The sequence below is a fragment of the Lissotriton helveticus genome, chromosome 7 (assembly GCF_964261635.1).
Source record: "Lissotriton helveticus chromosome 7, aLisHel1.1, whole genome shotgun sequence".
NCBI lineage: Eukaryota > Metazoa > Chordata > Amphibia > Caudata > Salamandridae > Lissotriton > Lissotriton helveticus.
In genome coordinates, this window is record NC_136068.1 from 1,813,379,074 (window position 1) to 1,813,395,704 (window position 16,631).

Below are 16,631 nucleotides of genomic sequence, written 5' to 3' on the forward strand. Positions count from 1 at the left end.
AGGCTGCAGGCACACAGAGCTTTAAGAGCAGAGAAATGACAACTTTCTAAAAGACAGAACACAAAACAATGTACCCGGCTCCATACTACCGTAGACTCCTACTTCTCATGGAATAACGAACAGTCAACTCTTTTATCTGTCCAAATGGAATTTTTATTAGACTATTCCTGTTTCTCTAAAAAGTTAATCAAAACAATTTTTTGGGACTGAAAAAGAAACATAAACTTATCAAATTCACACATGAACTTACACGTATATATAATTCACAATGCAATACACTTAAAGACAAAAATGGACTTAGAAACTGTGAAGAAATCAGCAACTGAATTCATACATTAATCTAATGCAAAATACATTTTTATAAAAATTTACATCATATAGTAGTAGTAGTAGAAAAGCTTTATTCTATAAAAAAATTATCATAAAAGCGTTGCATATATAGAATCCACAGCGATAAAACATCCACGCTTTAAAAACACCATAATGATCTGAATAAATTACAACCATTAAAAACCACAATATATACAGCTTAAAATGATGATTAAATACATAGATCCTTTATCACAGACATTAAAAGGAAGGGAATAGCAGCTTAATATTCTTATTCTAATAAGGAGATATTACATCACGTCTATCGCCCCATTGCTGTCGGATTTAAAGGCCTGTTACGTTCTTGCCTGCGACTTTGTTCGTATCAACCAAGCACATCCCAAATATTTGGCTACTCCACATACCAATGTCAAAGAGGAAGTGTCTGTTTTCAAGATGCGTAATGCAACGACATGGCTCATAAGGCCCAGCACTTTGCATACAGGTTTGAGCCATTTTTCTCTAGCATTCTTATAGACCGGGCATGCTAGAAAAAAGTGTGCAATAGACTCATCGGGATGTGCACAGCTTGGACAAGGGACAGGGACTGAATTTGACCCTTTCCATGATGCTATCACGTTGTTAACTTACAGGGTTCCAAATCTGATCTTCATATATAGGGTCCTGTCCCTAGGGACCTGAATGAAGTCAAGATATGGTTCTAGTCTACAGATGTTCTTATGTTCAAAGAACCCCTCAGTAAGTTTCCCTGCCTTTAGATTGGATAGATCACGCTTCTGCACCCAATCCCAATAGGCATGCTTTAAATCCTGCTTAGATGGCGGGATCTGGCTAGCCCATGCCTCAGTTAATCCAATGACACCAACAAGCTGCTTAAGGTCAGCTAACCATTTTATCCTGTTCCCCGTATCAACTGACAACAATTCATCAAAAGCAGCAACATATTTGGACAGCTCAGTAGTCCTCCTTAATCGGGCCCAAAAGAGCAGGGGGCCTAGCCGAGCAATGTCTTGAATGGACCTCCTTCCCGTATCATAAAATAAAGGCTTCAAGGGGGTAGAGGCGGGGAGCGAAATAAGGTCTCTTAAAAATTATTTTTCAGACCTGGCTAATTCTCCAATATTCTCCATACCCCAGAGTTCTGCCCCGTAAAGGGCCGAAGGTAATGCTTTTCCATCGTAGATTGCAAGCGCCGGGGCGACTGGCCTGCTCGCAGACAGATGTTGTTCTCTGACAATTGCCCCGGACATCCGCTTGTGGTTTAATAGCATCTTGTCCAAATGGGAAATCCACTTCATGTTTTTTGAAATTCGGATTCCCAGATAGTCAAAGGACTCAACCACATCCAGTGGGGCATCATTTAGGATGATATTATTCCTAAAACGTTTGGAGGGGTTGATGGTCATCAACTTGGTTTTACTAGTATAAATAGTTAACCCATGCTCCTTGCAAAATGAATCAAATCTGTTCAGAAGCTTCTGGAGACCACCGGGTGACTTGGAAATCAGAAGAGTATTGTCGGCAAACAAGTGGGTAGGTGTTTTCTCCCCTGCCAACATGGAAGCGTCTGTTGGTTCCTCATTGAGGTAACCCACCACCCCATTAATGAATAGTGAGAATAGGGTGGGGGCCTACACGCATCCCTGGCGTACCCCTCTGCTTACCACGATCCTCTCTGTCACCTCCCATTGGGATCCCCATCTGATTCTTGCATAATTACCAGTATGCAACCTTTTTAAGAAATCAAGAATATATGGTGGGATACCCAAGTGCTGAACCACCTGCCAGAGATTGTCCCGAGGCACCAGGTCAAAAGCAGTCTTCAGATCTATGAAAGCCAGGTGCAAACTTCCTTTCCCCAAAAGGACTGACTTCCAATAGATCATGAAGAATCTAAAGACCTGGTCCATTGTTCCCACCTTCTGCCTGAAACCTGCTTGGAAGTGGTACAGGATGTTTCCATCCTCTATCCACATTCTAATCCTTAGGAGAAGAACCCTGCCAACCACCTTCTGTATCACGTCGATTAAACTGATTGGCCGGTAATTGGCAGGATCCTCTCTATTCCATTTTTTAAATATTGGGACTACCTCCGCTCCTTTCCAGGAGTCTGGGATGGCAAATCCTCTTACTATCAGATTCATAATGAGTAGGATGGATTGGGCCCATGGCTTGGGATCATACAAAAGCAGGTGCCCGGGAAGTCCATCTGGGCCTGCTGCCTTTCCTGGAGCAATGCTATTTATTGCTTTCTCCACCTCGTGGAGCCCAAAACTATCCATTATATCAAAAGCTCCATGAAAACTGGGGAAGTTTCAGTGGTTGAGGGCACAGAGCAATCTTCCCCTGAATAAAGATTCGAGAAGTGCTTTTGGCATTGTAGGCATGTAATATGCTTGGGGATTGGGTCCGATATTTTCCTATCCCGACAATTAATTATGTTCCAAAATAGGGTGGCATCCCTCTGCAACGATGCCTCCTTCAGTTCCTGCCAATGAGTCTCCTCCCAGTTTCGTTTTACCTCGACCTAGGCCTTTGCATACTCTTTCTTGGCTATTTTAATTGCAATTGGGTCCTTCATCCGAATTCTGAGTGCTATAGCCGCCCTTTTTTCCCTGCAGTTAGCTGAGTACCAAGGATTATTAGACCTTGATTGGTCATATTTTTTAGCGGATTTCCCTTCTATAATAAAGAACGAACTCAGCTTATCTATTGAATCTTGATAAAAACTATTAAAATTAGATTGATTCCCCATACCACTATAGAGTGACATCAATTCTTTATTCTTGGCCACAATCTCCTCCTTAATACTTAATAACTTGTCTTCTTGTTGGGAGACTTTATGCCATTTCAGGCGACGCTTGCAATTAGTAGGGGTTACCTCTCTACTTCACATTATGGGGCGGTTACGCGCCTTAAACCTAGACAACTGCAGATATTATTTACTTGTAGGCAGAGTGGGTTATGATCGCTATCTAAAGAAGGCACGACTATCATATCAACCAAATCCTCCCAGAGTCGGACATCAAAAAAGATGTAATCTATCCTGGACGGGGAACTTAATCGATTGAAGGTATTTGCGCCATTTAAGTCGGAGCGCGTTCTCCCATTGACAGCTCTTAAACCATATTCCAGACTGAGGGCATTAATTTGAATGGCACGCTGGGACCACTTTTTGATGGGTTCTAAACTGAGAGGCGGGATGGCCCATTTTGCATTCTCTGCAGCAATTCCTACTAGGTCACCCGCACTCAGGGGTTCAAAGGTGACATTAAAATCCCCAGCTAAGATGATGTTAGAGTGAGGCGAAATGATTGCTAACATACTCTCTAGGGAGGATATGATGGGGATGTCTGGGCACCTGGTGAGCCTCTAGCATAGATATTAAATAAATCAAGAGCCGGGCCGTTAGGTGAGCCTTTAACGGTCAAGTGTAAAATATCCCTTGACTGACTGGTGTGAATAGTAACCGACCAGTTGAGGGCAATTTTTATCCAAATTTGTAAACCCCCCCGATGGTCGCCCTTTACCATAACTAATAGCAGGAATGCAATAAGAGGTATAACCTGATTTGTGGAGGGGAGTTAAACTCCATGTTTCCTGAAAAAGGCATACTTCATATTTTTCCACAAATCTATGCCTCTCAGGAAGCCTGAGCTTCTTCTCTAGCCCTGCTATATTCCATGAAAGAATGTTCAGAGTTACTGAATTAGATCTTTTATTCATGATTTCCACTGATGCAGAATTTGAGGCACCAAGTTCTAGCTGGGCACTGCCTGCATCCAGACGGTGTCCTGGTATGGTTCCTAAGCCTATAGTTTGTACTAATGGGTCAGGCTCTCCGGACCTTACTGGGATTACCATTGTGGTACTAATCTCAGTACCCCTTGATATTAGTCAGTCAACCTTGTTCAGCCCCGACCCGCCTCCCCTGTTCCCAGATACCTCTCGATCTACAGCACCCGGTGGCACCCAGAGTGGCATATGTCTAATTTGAATTACTGAGTGATCTGGAGCAGAGGTGCGAAACCCCAGGGCCAGGAGGTTATCAGCAAGAACCGCATCTTTCAGCCATAACTCAATACAATCTAAATCTGAGTTTCGCGAAGTGATCCTCCTTACTCCCAGAATACCTTCGCGAATTATGGACCTACAGCCTCTTACGTGGCGGGGTCAATGTGTTGCCTTATCACAAAGGGAATCACTACTTTCATAGCCTTGACTATCATGGATTTTTGGCACTTTCACCATATAAACTCTTCCCTGGTTGTGTCCCTAGATATATCCCGAATTGGGTAGCTGAAGGGCCTCAAACTATAAGGTATGTGTCACCCCCCTGGTGCTTTAGATACTTTGGATGGGTCAGCATAAACTTTTCCCAACCCGGGGTCTGGGGCCACTAGTGGGGTTGCATTCCTTATGTCATGCACCCTCTGAAAGATAGTATCTCCTCTTCCTGGAGGTTTATTACTTGGTAGGTTGTTAACTAGGGCACCCTTATAAGAGGAGCATACTAAGGAGGAGGGATGGGTTCATGTGGTTGGGGGAACTACAGGGGGTGTAGCCCTACAGTTTAGGATTGCCACCATCTTCTTCAATTGTTCCACCTCATTTTGTAATATTTCCACTTTCCGCAATAGCCCCATATTTAACTCCCTACAGCCACATCTGTTTGCCAAGGGGTCGGACACGGAGTAATTACAACCATACACTTCCGGGATAAGGGATCCTTCAGACATGTGCTTTAATACCGCAAATCTATTGGCACAATGGATAGGGGAGGTGTTATCATTGCCTCGATTACCACTCGCGGCCCTTGGAGTACCAGGGTTGGGTGATGGCGGCAGCGGAGGTGGAGGCTGTTGAAGGTTTGCAGTGTTATCTACTGGGGGATTGTGCACAATTGGGTTTGTGGTCAATTGGGCCTGTTTTCTAAACATAGATGGGATTATACGCTGAGGATTGCTGGCTAGCTCATGCTTTTGTTGTTCTACGCCAATTTCTGCACCTGAGCTATTGACCCCTAGGATCTCCTCACATTCTGAGACTATAACCTCTATTCTATCTATAACACAATTTCTCGCCCTGTGGTTGTTTTGTTTTAACCTTTTTCCCTTTCTTATTTGCCACATGCCCACCACCTTCCATTGCTTTCCTTTTGCCCATTGAATCCTATGTAGTCAACAGTCAATAAGCCCTCAATAATAAGAAGAGGACCAGTTCAAGTGTTCCCAGATTAGTTCAATAGTGAGTCTCACACACGGGCACAGTACCTTATTTTGGGCACAAAATAACAGGGGGGTGGCCCAGTCCAGCCTCATCCGGTCCCGGACGGCCACAGACGGTCCCTCCCTTGTCCCGGGCTTAGCCCGACACTGCCCGCGCGCTGTCCCGCGACGTGCTCTCAATTTGAAGCGCCTCCCGGCGCGAAAATACCGGGAGTGGCTTCCTGCCGCAAGGGAGCTTGGGGCTTGTATTCCCCCCCGCACTGCGGCCGCGCTGTGATCTTCAGGAGCAGCGGCGACAGGGGGAGACCAGCGGAGGACCAGCAGCCGACCAGGGACCCAGCATCTTGCCCAGAGGGGAGTTGTTCGTCAGACACCCGCTCCGCTGGAGACGCTCTCAATTTGAAGCGCGTCCTGGCGTGAACATACTGGGAGCGGCTTCCTGCCGCAAGTGAGCTTGGGGCTTGTAGTCTCCCCTGCACTGTGGCCGCGCTGTGATCTTCAGGAGCAGCGGCGGCAGGGGGAGACCAGAGGAGGACCAGCAGCCAACCAGGGGCCCAGCGTCTTGCCCAGATGGGAGTTGTTCGTCAGACACCCGCTCCGCCGGGGTTGCTCCCAATTTGAAGCGCCTCCCGGCGCGAAAATACCGGGAACGGCTTCCTGCCGCAAGGGAGCTTGGGGCTTGTAGTCCCCCCCCGCACTGCAGCCGCGCTGTGATCTTCAGGAGCAGTGGCGGCAGGGGGAGACCAGCGGAGGACCAGCAGCCAACCAGGGACCCAGCATCTTGCCCAGATGGGAGTTGTTCATCAGACATATACAAAATTTAGTAATAAACATGAACATATCCAATGTTATGAACCACATATGTTATTCCAGCTCCAGCGTCAAAAGACTATCTGAATAGTGTATCAATCCTTTATCCAATAGTTTCCTTCAACATCCACTGCATTCAGTAGTAAATAAATGCCTCCCAAAATGCCAATGTGTTTCAAGACCCAGCTGAATAGTACTGGGACTATCATCATGGCTTCATATAAATTTAACGAATCAGTCAGTTCAAGTTGACACTGTTTTTGCATCATTTATTTAATTTGTTTTTTGTAGAAAACCCGGTCCATTTATAGGCCCCGGTTTCAGGTAGTGCACTCTACTAGGGACTTTCTGATTAATTAAATAAAACAAATTGTGGATACATCACTGTTACAATGTTTAGAGGATTGAGCTTATGCACTGGTCAGCAGTGGTAAAGTACTCAGAGTCGTAAGGTGTCCTTTCCTTTAGGTTAGTCCTATCATGTACATACCAATTACATACATTGTGTCCTATTCACACAACATAACGGTCATGCATAGGTGACCTTTTACCTAGTAACTTACTTCTGTCTGTCAGAGCTGAGATGAGGCTCTGCCAGCTGATCGTTCGACAAACAGAGATCTGACAGCCCTTGCAAGGTTTATATCAAAACAAAGAGAGGAGTATCCCCTATGAAGATAAAGGACAGACGTATCTGGAGGGCAGGTTTTTTGGCAAGAAGGAGAATATTCATCCTTTTGATCAGATCTGACCTACTCCTAATGGCCTCTGCACGGCTAGACTAGCGTAGGTTCAATGCCGTAGCCGTGCAGAGGCCGTTAGGAGTAGGTCAGATCTGATCCTTCCCGCCAGTAACTAATATGTTACGCCTACGGCATTGAACCTATGCCCTGCCCGTTGAAGCCCTAGAGAGCTCACAATCGAGTCTCTTTTTCACTCTTTCACCTGCTCACTTATTTTACTGAGCAGTATATACCACTGGCCGTTTTTCCAGTAGGTACACAGGGGATCAAGGAACGGGTGTGCTTTTTAGGGAGCACACACCCCCTGTCCACCTGTTTTTCTGGTCCTGACGAATACCGGGCAATCGCCCTTAAGGTAGAAACATGTTGACCACTCAACATAAACACATATAGAGATCCCTTGGTCGTAACTCCCCTACCAGGATCTCGCCCTCATATTTTTTAAACATTGTTCAGTTGCTCTATAATTAAAACTATATTTTTGAGTACAACCAGGACAATTTTTAACATTTGATTTTTTCACACCAACAGTCACAACCCGCTCCACTGTAGTACAGGTGTCGTAGCACACCCTGGTGTCGCTAGGACGCCAGGGTGGACCCCGATGATGAAGCATGTCACCACTAGGCTGGTGAGTGAGGGGTTTTAAACAAAAGGATGAATATTCTCCTTCTTGCCAAAAAACCTGCCCTCCAGATACGTCTGTCCTTTATCTTCATAGGGGATACTCCTCTCTTTGTTTTGATATAATTCCTCCCAGGGGAATAGGAGTGATCTCAAGTCCACTTTTGAGTGAACAAACTCCCTTACTCTCTCTTTTGATTGTAGCAGCCCTTGCAGGGTGCCATCCTCAATGCACAGATGGTATCATTCTTTCAGAACCATCAGGTCAGGCGCTGGATCCACGATGTATACAATCGGCTAATTCTCTCACTGCAACAGATATCGAATACAGATATGATCGAAGACTTCGAACACAAGCGTTACTGCAATACAAACAAGAATACCCTCTACCAAATGAAATCTTGCCTTTAGATCAGGATGAATACATCATTTATACTGAGAGTCCTGCGCAACCTGCCATAGGAAGTAAACAGCAGTATAGCGCTGCATGGCCTTTAGCGAAAGGTTGGATGCGGGATAGTAAGTTCCTCCTAAGCAATACGACTACACAATCTCTAGGAGATTGTACAGCGCAGCTGGCAGAACTTAAAGCCCTGATACTAGCACTGCAGGATTTGGATCTGGAATTTCCCACACTGATTGTGTGTGACTCTTTCTACTGTGTGCAATCTTACAATGAATATTGGCCATAATTGGTTAAGAGGTGCTAAAGGTGGCACGACAAAAACATAAACGGTTATGGGAACAAGTCAATCAATCAGCAATTTGTATAACGCGCTACTCACCCTGAAGGGTCTCAAGGCGCTGGGGGGTTGGGTTCACTGCTGCTCGAAAAGCCAGGTCTTGAGTTGTTTCCTGAAGGAGAGGTGGTCCTGGGTCAGCCGTAGGTGGATGGGGAGGGAGTTCCATGTCTTGGCCACCAGGTAGGAGAAGGATCTTCCTCCAGCGGTGGCTCTGCGAATGCGGCGAGGGCGAGGCTGGCGGAGCGGAGTTGGCAGGAGGGTGTGTAGAAAGTGAGGCGGTTGTTGAGGTACTTCGGGCCCATGTCGTGGAGAGCCTTGTGTGCGTGGGTGAGGAGTCTGAACGAGATCCTCTTGTTGACGGGGAGCCAGTGAGGGTCTCTCAGGTGGGTCGAGATGTGGTTGTGGCGAGGGATGTCTAGGATGAGTCATGCGGAGGCGTTCTGTATGCGCTGGAGTCTTTTCTGTAGTTTGGAAGTGGTTCCCGCATAGAGGGTGTTCCCGTAATCCAGTCGGCTGGTGACGAGTGCCTGGGTGACTGTCTTCCTGGTTTCGGTGGGGATCCATCGGAAGATCTTACGGAGCATGCGCAGGGTGTTGAAGCATGATGACAAAACGGCATTGACTTGTCTGGTCATTGAGAGAGAGGAGTCCAGGATGAAGCCCAGGTTTCGTGCGAGGTCCGTTGGCTTGGGGGTGTTGCCCAGAGCATGGGGCCACCAGGAGCCGTCCCAGGCGGAGGGCGACGATCCCAGGATGAGGACTTCCGTCTTGTCTGAGTTCAGTTTTACAAAAGGGGATGATGGACGGAGCATTTGAGCAAATCAAACACTCATCCCCAGTCAACTAATCTGGGTTTAATCCATCACCATTCTTTAGCTCACTCAGCCACCCCAGTTCAGACATGGCTATATGCAAATCAGTCTGACCCTGTGCCTCATGGGAACAGTCCAGCCCGAACTGCCAAACCATGTCTTCCCTGGACCGGAAACAAGCATCCTGGGACCGGTTTCGGATTCATAATCCTCATCAGCCAGGCTATCTTGAATCCAGTGGCCAACTGAGCAAGGGACTCACGTCTGAGCATACCCTGCCACACTTAGGGCGAACAAAGCGATACAAAAGGGGATGATGGACGGAGATTTGAGCAAATCAAACACTCACCCCCACTCAACTGATCTGGGTTTAATCCATCACCATTCTTTAGCTCACTCGGCCACCCCAGTTCAGACATGGCTATATGCAAATCAGTCTGACCCTGTGCCTCATGGGAACAGTCCAGCCCGAACTGCCAAACCATGTCTTCCCTGGACCGGAAACAAGCATCCTGGGACCGGTTTCGGATTCATAATCCTCATCAGCCAGGCTATCTTAAATCCAGTGGCCAAGTGAGCAAGGGACTCACGTCTGAGCATACCCTGCCACACTTAGGGCGAACAAAGCGATACAAAAGGGGATGATGGACGGAGCATTTGAGCAAATCAAACACTCACCCCCAGTCAACTGATCTGGGTTTAATCCTTCACCAGTCTTTAGCTCACTCGGCCACTCCAGTTCAGACATGGCTATATGCAAATCAGTCTGACCCTGTGCCTCATGAGGCACAGGGTCAGAGATGATTTGCATATAGCCAGTGTCTAACCCAGGGTGGTGTGGAGTGCAAAAAAACGATGGATTTAGTCCCAGAACCTTGTACTGGGGTGAATGTATAACATGGTTCTACATTCTGTCCATCAACTGTGTTTTTTGCAATTTTCACCCCGAGTGTGCTGGGGATGCTCAGACGTAAGTCCCAGGCTCTCCACACCACTGGAGTCAAGCTATCCAGGCTGATGAAGGCTGATAGCCAGAAACCGGTCCTTGGATGCTTGATTCCGATCTGGGAAAGACATGGCTTGGTAGTTCGGACTGGACTGTTCCCCTGAGGCACAGGGTCAGAGCTGATTTGCATATAGCCAGTGTCTAACACAGGGTGGTGTGGAGTGCAAAGAAACGATGGATTTAGGCCCAGATCCTTGTACTGGGGTGAATGTATGACATTGTTCTACATTCTGTCCATTAACTGTGTTTTTTTTGCAATTTTCACCCAGAGTGTGCTGGGGATGCTCAGACGTGAGTCCCAGGCTCTCCACACCACTGGAGTCAAGCTATCCAGGCTGATGAAGGCTGATAGCCAGAAACCGGTCCTTGGATGCTTGATTCCGGTCTGGGAAAGACATGGCTTGGTAGTTCGGACTGGACTGTTCCCATGAGGCACAGGGTCAGAGCTGATTTGCATATAGCCAGTGTCTAACCCAGGGTGGTGTGGAGTGCAAAAAAATGATGGATTTAGGCCCAGATCCTTGTACTCGGGTGAATGTATGACATTGTTCGACATTCTGTCCATCAACAGTGTTTTTTGCAATTTTCACCCCGAGTGTGCTGGGGATGCTCAGACGTGAGTCCCAGGCTCTCCACACCACTGGAGTCAAGCTATCCAGGCTGATGAAGGCTGATAGCCAGAAACCGGTCCTTGGATGCTTGATTCCGGTCAGGGAAAGACATGGCTTGGTAGTTCAGACTGGACTGTTCCCATGAGGCACAGGGTCAGAGCTGATTTGCATACAGCCAGTGTCTAACCCAGGGTAGTGTGGAGTGCAAAAAACAATGGATTTAGGCCCAGATCCTTGTACTGGGGTGAATGAATGACATTGTTCTACATTCTGTCCATCAACTGTGTTTTTTGCAATTTTCACCCCGAGTGTGCTGGGGATGCTCAGAAGTGAGTCCCAGGCTCTGCACACCACTGCAGTCAAGCTATCCAGGCTGATGAAGGCTGATAGCCAGAAACCGGTCCTTGGATGCTTGATTCCGGTCTGGGAAAGACATGGCTTGGTAGTTCGGACTGGACTGTTCCCATGAGGCAGAGGGTCAGAGCTGATTTGCATATAGCCAGTGTCTAACGCAGGGTGGTTTGGACTGAAAAAAAATGATGGATTTAGGCCCAGATCCTTGTACTGGGGTGAATGTATGACATTGTTCTACATTCTGTCCATCAACTGTGTTTTTTGCAATTTTCACCCCGAGTGTGCTGGGGATGCTCAGACGTGAGTCCCAGGCTCTCCACACCACTGGCGTCAAGCTATCCAGGCTGATGAAGGCTGATAGCCAGAAACCGGTCCTTGGATGCTTGATTCCGGTCTGGGAAAGACATGGCTTGGTAGTTCGGACTGGACTGTTCCTATGAGGCACAGGGTCAGAGCTGTTTTGCATAAAGCCAGTGTCTAACCCAGGGTGGTGTGGAGTGCAAAAAAATGATGGATTCAGGCCCAGATCCTTGTACTGGGGAGAATGTATGACATTGTTCTACATTCTGTCCATCAACTGTGTTTTTTGCAATTTTCACCCCGAGTGTGCTGCGGATGCTCAGACGTGAGTCCCAGGCTCTCCACACTACTGGAGTCAAGCTATCCAGGCTGATGAAGGCTGATAGCCAGAAACCGGTCCTAGGATGCTTGCTTCCGGTCTGGGAAAGACATGGCTTGGTAGTTCGGACTGGACTGTTCCCATGAGGCACAGGGTCAGAGCTGATTTGCATACAGCCAGTGTCTAACCCAGGGTGGTATGGAGTGCAAAAAACGATGGATTTAGGCCCAGATCCTTGTACTGGGGTGACTGAATGACATTGTTCTACATTCTGTCCATCAACTGTGTTTTTTGCAATTTTCACCCCGAGTGTGCTTGGGATGCTCAGACGTGAGTCCCAGGCTCTCCACACCACTGCAGTCAAGCTATCCAGGCTGATGAAGGCTGATAGCCAGAAACCGGTCCTTGGATGCTTGATTCCGGTCTGGGAAAGACATGGCTTGGTAGTTCGGACTGGACTGTTCCCATGAGGCACAGGGTCAGAGCTGATTTGCATATAGCCAGTGTCTAACCCAGGGTGGTGTGGAGTGCAAAACAACGATGGATTTAGGCCCAGATCCTTGTACTGGGGTGAATGTGTGACATTGTTCTTTATTCTGTCCATCAACTGTGTTTTTTGCAATTTTCACGCCGAGTGTGCTGCGGATGCTCAGACGTGAGTCCCAGGCTCTCCACACCACTGGAGTCAAGCTATCCAGGCTTATGAAGGCTGATAGCCAGAAACCGGTCCTTGGATGCTTGCTTCCGGTCTGGGAAAGACATGGCTTGGTAGTTCGGACTGGACTGTTCCCATGAGGCACACGGTCAGAGCTGATTTGCATACAGCCAGTGTCTAACCCAGGGTGGTATGGAGTGCAAAAAACGATGGTTTTAGGCCCAGATCCTTGTACTGGGGTGAATGAATGACATTGTTCTACATTCTGTCCATCAACTGTGTTTTTTGCAATTTTCACCCCGAGTGTGCTGGGGATGCTCAGACGTGAGTCCCCGGTTCTCCACACCACTGCAGTCAAGCTATCCAGGCTGATGAAGGCTAATAGCCAGAAACCGGTCCTTGGATGCTTGATTCCGGTCTGGGAAAGACATGGCTTGTTAGTTCGGACTGGACTGTTCCCATGAGGCACAGGGTCAGAGCTGATTTGCATATAGCCAGTGTCTAACCCAGGGTGGTGTGGAGTGCAAAAAAACTATGGATTTAGGCCCAGATCCTTGTACTGGGGTGAATGTGTGACATTGTTCTTTATTCTGTCCATCAACTGTGTTTTTTGCAATTTTCACCCCGAGTGTGCTGGGGATGCTCAGACGTGAGTCCCAGGCTCTCCACACCACTGGAGTCAAGCTATCCAGGCTGATGAAGGCTGATAGCCAGAAACCGGTCCTTGGATGCTTGATTCCGGTCTGGGAAAGACATGGCTTGGTAGTTTGGACTGGACTGTTCCCATGAGGCACAGGGTCAGAGCTGATTTGCATATAGCCAGTGTCTTACCCAGGGTGGTGTGGAGTGCAAAAAAACGATGGATTTAGGCCCAGATCCTTGTACTGGGGTGAATGTATGACATTGTTCTACATTCTGTCCATCAACTGTGTTGTTTGCAATTTTCACCCCGAGTGTGCTGGGGATGCTCAGTCGTGAGTCCCAGGCTCTCCACACCACTGGAGTCAAGCTATCCCGGCTGATGAAAGCTGATAGCCAGAGACCGGTCCTTGGATGCTTGATTCCGGTCTGGGAAAGACATGGCTTGGTAGTTCGGACTGGACTGTTCCCATGAGGCACAGGGTCAGAGCTGATTTGCATATAGCCGGTGTCTAACCCAGGGTGGTGTGGAGTGAAAAAAAAATGATGGATTTAGGCCTAGATCCTTGTACTGGGGTGAATGTATGACATTGTTCTACATTCTGTCCATCAACTGTGTTTTTTGCAATTTTCACCCCGAGTGGGCTGCGGATGCTCAGACGTGAGTCCCAGGCTCACCACACTACTGGAGTCAAGCTATCCAGGCTGATGAAGGCTGATAGCCAGAAACTGGTCCTTGGATGCTTGATTCCGGTCTGGGAAAGACATGGCTTGGTAGTTCGGACTGGACTGGTCCCATGAGGCACAGGGTCAGAGCTGATTTGCATATAGCCGGTGTCTAACCCAGGGTGGTGTGGAGTGCAAAAAAATGATGGATTTAGGCCTAGATCCTTGTACTGGGGTGAATGTATGACATTGTTCTACATTCTGTCCATCAACTGTGTTTTTTGCAATTTTCACCCCGAGTGGGCTGCGGATGCTCAGACGTGAGTCCCAGGCTCACCACACTACTGGAGTCAAGCTATCCAGGCTGATGAAGGCTGATAGCCAGAAACTGGTCCTTGGATGCTTGATTCCGGTCTGGGAAAGACATGGCTTGGTAGTTCGGACTGGACTGTTCCCATGAGGCACAGGGTCAGAGCTGATTTGCATATAGCCAGTGTCTAACTCAGGGTGGTGTGGAGTGCAAAAAACGATGGATTTTGGCCCAGATCCTTGCACTGGTGTGAATGTATGACATTGTTATACATTCTGTCCATCAACTGTGTTTTTTGCAGTTTTCACCCCGAGTGTGCTGTGGATGCTCAGACGTGAGTCCCAGGCTCTCCACACCACTGCAGTCAAGCTATCCAGGCTGATGAAGACTGATAGCCAGAAACCTGTCCTTGGATGCTTGATTCCGGTCTGGGAAAGACATGGCTTGGTAGTTCGGACTGGACTGTTCCCATGAGGCACAGGGTCAGAGCTGATTTGCATATAGCCAGTGTCTAACCCAGGGTGGTGTGGAGTGCAAAAAAAACGATGGATTTAAGCCCAGATGCTTGTACTGGGGTGAATGTATGACATCGTTCTACATTCTGTCCATCAACTGTGTTTTTTGCAATTTTAATCCCGAGTATGCTGGGGATGCTCAGACGTGAGTCCCAGGCTCTCCACACCACTGGAGTCAAGCTATCCAGGCTGATGAAGGCTGAATAGCCAGAAACCGGTCCTTGGATGCTTGATTCCGGTCTGGGAAAGACATGGCTTGGTAGTTCGGACTGGACTGTTCCAATGAGGCACAGGGTCAGAGCTGATTTGCATATAGCCAGTGTCTAACCCAGGGTGGTGTGGAGTGCAAAAAAACGATGGATTTAGGCCCAGATCCTTGTACTGGGGTGAATGTATGACATTGTTCTACATTCTGTCCATCAACTGTGTTTTTTGCAATTTTCACCCCGAGTGTGCTGGGGATGCTCAGACGTGAGTCCCAGGCTCTCCACACCACTGGAGTCAAGCTATCCAGGCTGATGAAGGCTGATAGCCAGAAACCAGTCCTTGGATGCTTGATTCTGGTCTGGGAAAGACATGGCTTGGTTGTTCGGACTGGACTTTTCCCATGAGGCACAGGGTCAGAGCTGATTTGCATACAGCCAGTGTCTAACCCAGGGTGGTGTGGAGTGCAAAAAAACGATGGATTTAGGCCCAGATCCTTGTACTGGGGTGAATGTATGACATTGTTCTACATTCTGTCCATCAACTGTGTTTTTTGCAATTTTCACCCCGAGTGTGCTGGGAATGCTCAGACGTGAGTCCCAGGCTCTCCACACCACTGGAGTCAAGCTATCCAGGCTGATGAAGGCTGATAGCCAGAAACCGGTCCTTGGATGCTTGATTCCAGTCTGGGAAAGACATGGCTTGGTAGTTCGGACTGGACTGTTCCCATGAGGCACAGGGTCAGAGCTGATTTGCATATAGCCAGTGTCTAACCCAGGGTGGTGTGGAGTGCAAAAAACGATGGATTTAGGCCCAGATCATTGTACTGGGGTGAATGTATGACATTGTTCTACATTCTGTCCATCAACTGTGTTTTTTTGCAATTTTCACCCCAAGTGTGCTGGGGATGCTCAGACGTGAGTTCCAGGCTCTCCACACCACTGGAGTCAAGCTATCCAGGCTGATGAAGGCTGATAGCCAGAAACCGGTCCTTGGATGCTTGATTCCGGTCTGGGAAAGACATGGCTTGGTAGTTCGGACTGGACTGTTCCCATGAGGCACAGGGTCAGAGCTGATTTTCATATAGCCAGTGTCTAACCCAGGGTGGTGTGGAGTGAAAAAAAACGATGGATTTAGGCCCAGATCCTTGTACTGGGGTGAATGTATGACATTGTTCCACATTCTGTCCATCAACTGTGTTTTTTGCAATTTTCACCCCGAGTGTGCTGCGGATGCTCAGACGTGAGTCCCAGGCTCTCCACACCACTAGAGTCAAGCTATCCAGGATGATGAAGGCTGATAGCCAGAAACCGGTCCTTGGATGCTTGATTCTGGTCTGGGAAAGACATGGCTTGGTAGTTCGGACTGGACTGTTCCCATGAGGCACAGGGTCAGAGCTGATTTGTATATAGCCAGTGTCTAACCCAGGGTGGTGTGGAGTGCAAAAAAACGATGGATTTAGGCCCAGATCCTTGTACTGAGGTAAATGTTTGACATTGTTCTACATTCTGTCCATCAACTGTTTTTTTTGCAATTTTCACCCCGAGTTTGCTGGAGATGCTCAGACGTGAGTCCCAGGCTCTCCACACCACTGGAGTCAAGCTATCCAGGCTGATGAAGGCTGATAGCCAGCAACCGGTCCTTGGATGCTTGATTCCGGTCTGGGAAAGACATGGCTTGGTAGCTCGGACTGGACTGTTCCCATGAGGCACAGGGTCAGAGCTGATTTGCATATAGCCAGTGTCTAACCCAGGGTGGTATG